At 42.7% G+C, this 8597-nt stretch overlaps 1 pseudogene; it reads left to right on the forward strand.

Annotated features, from left to right (window-relative positions):
- Nucleotides 1–945: 945 nt before the first annotated feature.
- On the forward strand, nucleotides 946–8396 carry LOC145408704 (uncharacterized; annotated as a pseudogene).
- Nucleotides 8397–8597: the final 201 nt, after the last annotated feature.

The raw sequence follows: 8597 nt of genomic DNA on the forward strand, positions 1-8597 counted from the left end.
TATAGGATTGCTGATAGAGACAGAGAGGGTAAGTTTCCAGTTTTCTATAGGGCTTAGAGAAGTTGAACTATGGGGCTCTTGCATGTTAGGTGAGGTAGGTACGTTTCACTCAGTCTCTCTGGACAGAACGCAGTGAAGCGGCTCGTGTTACTCTCAGCTAAGCACAAAGATTCTCCTTGTAGCAGGGCATTCTCCTTGTGAGTAATATACCTGGCGAGTGGCATACGTCATCAGTTTCATATCGTGAGTAGCATGAGAAAATTTACTCGTGGTAGAGGATTTTTTTTTTTTTTTTTTTTTTACAGGATGTCCGCCGACTGTTCCCAAGCATGTCGCAGTATAGGACACGTTGGCTGGTGTTTTTGGAGGCATGTAGATTGGTTTCCCCTCACGAGCAAGGAGCGTGTCGAAGGCCCCACAGTAGCAGTATTGAGGGAAACTGGTCAAGTAGGTGAACTTACGTACAGAGTTTAAGTATGGGTACTAGGTATATCCGAGGAGTTCAGTTCCAGTCACCCAATCTTTTTGTTTTGCCTAACCGTGGGCGGATGTAGTGCCTGGAAGTGATGATGAGTTGTATAGTGTCCATTTTATATGACCAAAAGTTTGGTTTAGTGGGAGAGTGTGGCCAGGGTATAGTTGTTTCTATGCGGACGTCATCAGAATGTATAAACAGACGTCATCAGAATGTGTGTAAACAACAGGCTGACTGAGCTCAAGTTTTTTCGCCATTCTGTGGACTTCTGAAGGCTCCCGGAGACACCAGACTGCAACCTTCGGTACATGAATGCAGTAAGGCCACAACGATCCACTTAATTCACTTTGGAGCGATTGTAGAAGATAGAAATAGTCTTAAGAATAAGGCGACCACTGGAAAAATTCTCCCTCAAATCGCCAAATCCTGTCCGCGCATGCGCATTAGAGGTCTGACGTCACAGCGTCACCATGGCAGCCAAGCAGCCGTCAGATCTACGTAAACTTCAGCGTAACCACCTGGCCAAGATCAACAAGGATGATTTAATTGATTCCATTTTATCATCTAACACAGAGGATGGTGAACTGTCGAAGATTAATAAGAGACTTGACGATGTTATGAATGAGGTGAAATTACTGAGAGACATGATTACCTCCCCTGATAGCATACTGAACAAAAACTACACTGAACTCAAGGCTCGGGTCGACAGGCAGGCTGAGATAATGGTGAAGCAACAGCAGTTCTTAGAAGCACTGGACCGAAAAGAGAGTCGAACATCATTATTCTCGGCGTGCCTGATAAAAACGAAGCATTGGATGGTGCCACGGCAGATGAGGACAAAATCGGCAAGATTTGGTCCCAAATTGATGTAGCAGGTGTGGGTGGAACACATCGTCGGCTGGGAAACAATGCTTCATCTGGCACCAGGCGCTGCCCTATTTTGTTCACTTTGGCTGATAAGAATCAAGGCAGTCTCATCTTGGACAATGCCAGCTGCCTTAAAACCTCTGGGAGTGATTTCAACGGGATTTACGTCAATAGGGATGTCCACCCGAGTGTCAGGTGAGAGTGGAAGATACTACGTGAAGCAAAGACGACAGAGAAGGCTCGACCGGAGAATGCAGGATGCACGATTCGTCTTGATACTCGAGAACGGAAGCTGTATAGGGATGCAGATGTAATTGATAGCTGGAACCCTCAGTTTTTTTTTGGATTACACGTAAGGAAAATAAGCATACCGTCATGGAATATAGGTGGAGTGCGCACAAAGTTAGAAAAAACAAATGTGCAGCAGATGCTACATAATTATGATGTGATTAGTATTAATGAGGTTAAGACGTCTATGTCAGTGTCATTCCCCGGATATGTAACTTATAGGAGTAAGGTAGTTGGTTCAGCGGAATGGGGTGGAACTGGTTATCTATGTTGGTATTTGATGTCGACACAAGCATTGGAGATCAAGTTTGGATGCAGTTTCGTAACATTGATGGTGTGTTGTTTGGTTTCTGTTACATTCGTCCATGTGACTCCCCGTATTACTCCCACGATTATTTGCCTCAATCCAAGTAAAAGTAAATTCTAGGTACGCATATAAAGGATACTTCATAATTGGTGACATGAATGCTAGATTTGGGAAAAGTATGAGGCAATTATTGTCGATAGCGGAGATACCTAATGTAAATGATATGTCATACCCAGTGATTCACGATGATGTAAACAGGGCTAACGATAACGCTGAATTGTTGTGTACTATATGTATTGATAACAGATTGGTTGTCATTAATAACCTCATGTATGGTGACAAACATTTTCCTGGTAATAAAACATATTGGAGACGCGGCACCTGGGTTTCGGAGGTGGATACATGTGTGACGTCACCGTCTCTGATAGACTATATGGGTGATTTTTCTGTGTTAAGGCTGGGTGACCTCCCTTCCGATCATGCCCCCATTACAGTAACAGTTACGTGTTCAGGCATAGATTTGGACAGTCTCATGACTAGGGCGGGGTCGCTAGGGGATCACGCAGCCCTTCATGGAAATGCTGGCAAGACTTGTTTAATGAGAAAGTCACTCAGATTTAACAGAATCAACGAAGAAGCATTTGTGAATAATATTATGCAAAGAGTACCTAATGAAGATTATGTAAATGTTGATGCTTTTGAGAAGCGCATCACTGACGCTTTATACTCGTGTGTGGAGGACAATGTAGGCAGGGTAGACAGAGCAGTAGAGATAGGTGGTAATCTTGGCAGGTGGGAGAGGCTGCTGGATGATGCTGATGATGCAAGAGCGTGGAGAGCAATTGATTGGAAAGGAGACTTTAACATGGCCAGACCTGATGAAATCTTGTGCCCCAGTGATGAGGATTTTAAATTCCATTTTGAGTCTGTGCTGAACAGAGCGGATGTGAACAATGAGGTTGTAGATGAGGTGACAACTGATTTCACTATCCCCGTACTGGATGAGCCCATCTCGCCTGCACAGGTGCACCAACAAGTAAAGAAAATAAAGCCTGATAAAGCGTGTCGCCAGACGGGCTCCCCCCAGATGTGTTGACTCTACTCCCAGCGTATTGGATACTTGCTATTACAATGTTATTTAACAATGTGTTTTTCTCTGATTTGTATCCTAGCTCATGGAAGAGGGCAAAAATGTTCACTATTTTTAAGAAGGGAAACAGAGGAGACCCTAATAATTATAGGGGAATCAGTGTCATAAATTGCATAGCTAAACTGTATGACATGGTGTTATGTGAGCAGTTAGGAAGACGGTTTAGTCCTTTCAGGGAACAGGCAGGAGCGCAAAAGAACCGTGGTTGTACGGAACATATAGTTACTTTGCGCCTCCTTATTGATACTGCAAAGAGAAAGAAACAAAAATTTTTTGTAACATTTATAGATTTTTCTAAGGCGTATGATTTAGTTCCGAGACGAGAGTTGTTTTCAGTTCTAAAGAGGTTAACTTGTGGCGTGGTGATGCTAGCAGCAATAGCAGCGATGTACCGGGTAACGGAGAGTATTGTGGGCGCTGCCGTCATGACTGCTACAGTAGGTGTTAGGCAAGGATCTCCGACCTCATGCCTCTTATTTGTACTCTTTGTCAATGAATTGATAAAGGTAATGAAGGAGAAAATGTCACCCAGAAGGATTTCTGCAATGGTTACACATCCTAGTCATGATGGACGATACTGTGTTGCTTTCAACAAGCAGAGATAGCATGATACGGAAACTAGAGATAACATACCAATACTGTCAAGATTATGAGATGATGATAAACAGTAGTAAGACTAAATTTTTTGTGATAAATGGCGAGGATGGGGACGCAGAGCCGATCTATGTGGGGGACATGGTTATTGAGCAATGTTCTAGTTACGTGTACTTAGGCTCACCCTTCACGAGTGATGGCTCCGTGTCCTCAGCCGTTCAGCTGCATGCAAAAAACAAGCTATGTCATGTTTTGAATTATGTGTCTTTTGTAAATAAGAATAATGATGTCCCGTTTATTGTAAAAAGAAGAGTGTTTGATGCAGCCTTGATCTCATCCCTAATGTACGGTTGTGAGTCATGGGTTGGTGACGACGTTAAACCTGTCATTAAACTTTACAACTGGGCATTGAAACAATTGTTGGGAGTGAGAAGGTCGACATCCAACCTTGTGTGCTATGCTGAGGCGGGCTATCCGACACCTCAGGACTTTATTAAGTGGTCCCAACACAAGTTTTTTCATAGAATGTGGTTAGAGAGATCTGTTATGCATGACGATCCGCTGTCACTTACCATCAGAATTACCACTGACGCAAGGACGCACACAGGGAAAATTGTTAAGGAGTTCATTCAGAATGAAGTCTCTGGCAAATCTTCCTTAATTGTTAATGTTCACAATATGATTACAGACTCAGTTGCATCTAGGTGTCGCGTTTATAGAGAAATTACTCCTGACTTTGTATTACATGATATATATAAAACAAAACACTTGGTCAGCGAGTCACATCGTATGTCATTCACAAGATTCCGTGTGTGTGGCCATAGCTTGGCGGTGGAGACTGGTAGGTGGAACAGGAGGGGGCGTGGTAGTCTTCCCATTGAGGAGAGATTATGTATCTGTGGTCTTATTCAAACAGAGAGACATGTGGTAGAGGTGTGCCCTTTAACAGAGGATATCAGAGAACAATATAATTTTAGGAGAATGGCGGATCTTTTCGGAGAAGCTTTTACTCTTGAAAAAACATGCAAAGTAATTCATGATATCTTAATGGTGTATCATTAACGTTTGTCAGCTGATTCATCATTTGTTTTGTTATTGTAATTGCTTAGATACCGGTAAGTCTTTTGGGTGTATTTTGATGAATTATTTTGTGGACTATGGCTGTTTAGTATTGTGAATTTGTTATAATCTTTTGTACAAATTATATACATATATGTTTTTGTGATTGTGTATATGAGAATATATTGTAAGCTGTGGTCAATAAACTATCTATCTGTATTAAGTTACCTAGTTACATAATGGCCCCGGAGGCAGGTGGTTGTGCGTGAGTGATGCGTCCTTATTTTTGAGTTTTCTAACCTTCCATTGACTCCAGCGTCCGTCACGAACCCCTGGGACTTGTCCACACCACCACCACATCAGTGCGGTAGAAGGAGATCCTGTGGCCACTCTTGGGTTTCCTATTCTGCGTCGAAGTGTCATCTCGTCCCGGCCGTTGAGATGTTCAACAGGGTCGAAGTGTAGAGGTCAGTCTCAGTGAGTGAGTCAAGGTCAAGGTCCCAGTGTGGATGTCAAGGTAAAAAATATGAGAAGATTGAACCAGTGAACTATGAGCTCTGAGGGACGATTATCAAGAACCACACTGGATTGAACCTGGGACCATGTAGCTAAGTTTAGTGGAATTTGATATTAGGACCTAATATTTGTGAGTAACGTACCAACTCATTCAGTTTAATATGTAAGGCTAGTGAATGAGAAGATTTCTACTCATTTTTTGGTCTTGTTAATACATATTTCTTCCCAATCGAACTTTATTGTTTGTATAACCCTTGAGAACTGGTGGTATAGAGATTACCTAGTAGCATGTTAATGTGTATCCCAGGAGCATTTTGGGAAATTGAGAAGGTCGGGCTTGGGTTGGCTGGGTGGAGACTGATCCCTGCCATTTTGGCATGCTACCACTCTTAACTTGACCACTTGAAATGTAATAAACGCAACCAAAGAAGCCACTGTTGGGAGAGAGTCTCCATCAGTCTGAGTTCCCAACCGTTCCAGCACACAGTGGTCATCACTTGTGACTTGATTTCTGCCCCTTTTGACCAAATAGATGTCTGGATTGCAGACCGTACCAGTAGAAGTGGTGTTGCAGCGTTGGATGACCTATTAATGTGAGAGTAATTAAACCTGTAAGCAATAACTGAGAGGTCATTTGGATGATTCTCATTAAATCTAAGTAAGGTAATAGCTCATCCCCCAGTTCTCAAAGATATATGTATTTGAGATTATATGTAGAATTGTAGGGTATGTGCATTAATTTGTTGTATGTACTATTTTGGTGTTGCATGTAATTCATGATGGAGTCCTCTGTTGAAAAATTAATCGACCTTGAGACTGAAATGCCTGAGGAAGTAGGTGTAAAGCAGGAACCATCTGCAACTGATGAGTGTTTTGAGCGTATTAGAGGATTGGAGAAGTTCAGCCCACCTGGACTCACCTCTACTAAGATTGGAGGCCCATAACAGTTTACCCCTGTAAAGTCTGGAAATCCATTTAGACAGTCAACTCCACAGTGGTCAAATTTGTCTCTATGAGGTATGCAGAGCTGTCAGGGAAATTCGGTAGAACTAGAGTGTAAGGATGTTGACGTTCTAAGGATGAGTGAAATGTATGGTCTACATACTAGGACCCTGGTGGATCACTTTTTAACCTGCCGACTCCCGTTGACTTATATACAAGCCCACACATTTTGTCATTGTGAATCCCTTTGACGTATATAAATGTGCTGCAATTGCAAGGTCCATCATTTGGACATTTTTCAAATTTTGTGCATGATATTTCGTACGTATAAACAGGACACCTTCCTCTGCAAGATGCCAGGCAGCGACAATGCCTTACCCCGCATGACCCCCCCCCCTTCCGCACGCCATTGTCTCGGCAATTCACCTGTTACCAGTGACCTGGGCAGTAAAGACCTGTCATGCCACAGTACGAAATTCAAGACCACAGTGACACCCCAATCGATGACAATGTGTAGGACAAAATTTACGTAGCATTGGAGGATGAAACAGTCAGAAATGATCATCAGGTCACGCCGCAAAAAAGGTGAGGTATGTTGATGTGTTTGGTGAGTAAAACAATGATTATATCGCCTATATTACTGTGTGAAAACCAATATACTCTCGTACTACATATAAATTTGTACCAAATAAATAAATAAATACCGTTTATGAGTGGTGTGGAATAGTTACCCTCCCATAGAACTCGTTTTCTTTGGAGCCAGCTTAATAGAAAACCCAGTAAGGTAAGGGGTATTGCTACCTGTATCAAGTATTTTAAACCTCAGGTGAGCGACTTCTCTATGAATTTTTAATGTTTCTCACCGGAAGCGGAGATTTGAGCTTAATTTTTTTTTTCCAAAATTGGTTGGGATTGGGGGGAGTCAGTGGTGGAAAATTGGTTGGGACGGGGTGGGTTAATGCAGGTGGAGTCAGTGACTGCTAACTAAGAACAGCGGAACGCGGTAGTGCTCACCTGTACAGACACAAAGTTGCGTACATATGTTCTGGGAGAGTTAAGCTTATGTGAGGCAGGTGGTACTTATGGGGACGTCAAGATATTGTTGTAACACGAGTTCAGAGGTCCTGCAGTGATAGCTGATGCATTCCGCGAGCTTGCCCGAATGGAGTATAACTCTGAGGATCCACCTAAGATATTTGTTAGACAATTCAAGAGTAACATTAGGGCAATTTGTAGAGAACATCCCCATATTAGCCCCCCCAATGTGGAGCAGATGTGGAAGAAAGCAGTGCTACAAAATGTACCCCAGGAAGTTAGGGAACGATTAGAGTTGTTTAAAGATCTGGGAGTGGAGGAGGTCTTCATTTCAGAATTAAACAAAGAAAGAGGTTATAGACAGTAGCATATAGTGGCTAAAGTTTTGGATGAACAAGGGTCTGGCGTTAACTATGTTCCAACCTCTACTAGAGTCACACCTCCAGTAATCAGTGACAACACTCATCTAGTGACTTGAGTACCCGTACGTCATGTATCCTTTAAACCTAGACCTACAATGTGGCCTTGTGGGTGGTGTTTCAATGGCAGTAAACATGACCGGGCGAGTTGCCCAAGGAAACCAGAGCGAGGAAGTTGTTTTGATTGCTTGAATGCTAACTCTAGAAGACCTAACCTGAGTAGAAAACCAGAGAGAAGTATGCCAAGTATACCTCCTGCAACAGATAATCTCCTCCCACAGCAGGATTCTCAGTTGCATCCAGACTCCCAACTGCCTAGGGAAAGACTAGAGGAGCCTGAGTTAATGCCGACTGCCAGTCATGTCGTGTGTAGCGTACAGGATGTAGAACAGATTGAGAGATGTCAGAACCTTTCAGATGCTGAGGTGGAGGAAGCCCAAAAAATTTTAGGTGAAGTAGACACTGCAGTGATACGCGTTATTTTGGGACAGTATCAGGTTTCAGCTTTTGTAGATATGGGTAGTGTAGCAACAATGATGAGAGTACAGCAAATAGATTAGGATTAAAGATTAGCAAGTGTTGATGATCATTGCATTCAGTATCCAACCATAAGTTAACTATTGTTGACCAGGTTTCATCGGTAGTGCACATTGCCCCCGAGACAAGCGTAGTGCAGTGATTTGTATTGGTCCCAGACTGTTATTTGTCAACCGAAGTGTTCATGGGTGCGGACTTAATCGGTAAGGTGATTTTCACTTGGGACAGAGAAGGTCAGGTGATGCATTGGGGTGGTCAGCAGTACGAGATCTGAAATAAGCTTTGCTAAACAATGAATAGAATAAGGTTCCTGTCTAACTGTACAAGAAAGGTAGAAGGAAAGCTAGTACAAGTGAAATGTAGGATCATGGTACCTGCACAGACATTGATGTCAATACCCATTGCGGT

Source organism: Coenobita brevimanus, chromosome 78 (assembly GCF_032717465.1).
Source record: "Coenobita brevimanus isolate Jiangsu-jjx chromosome 78, ASM3271746v2, whole genome shotgun sequence".
NCBI lineage: Eukaryota > Metazoa > Arthropoda > Malacostraca > Decapoda > Coenobitidae > Coenobita > Coenobita brevimanus.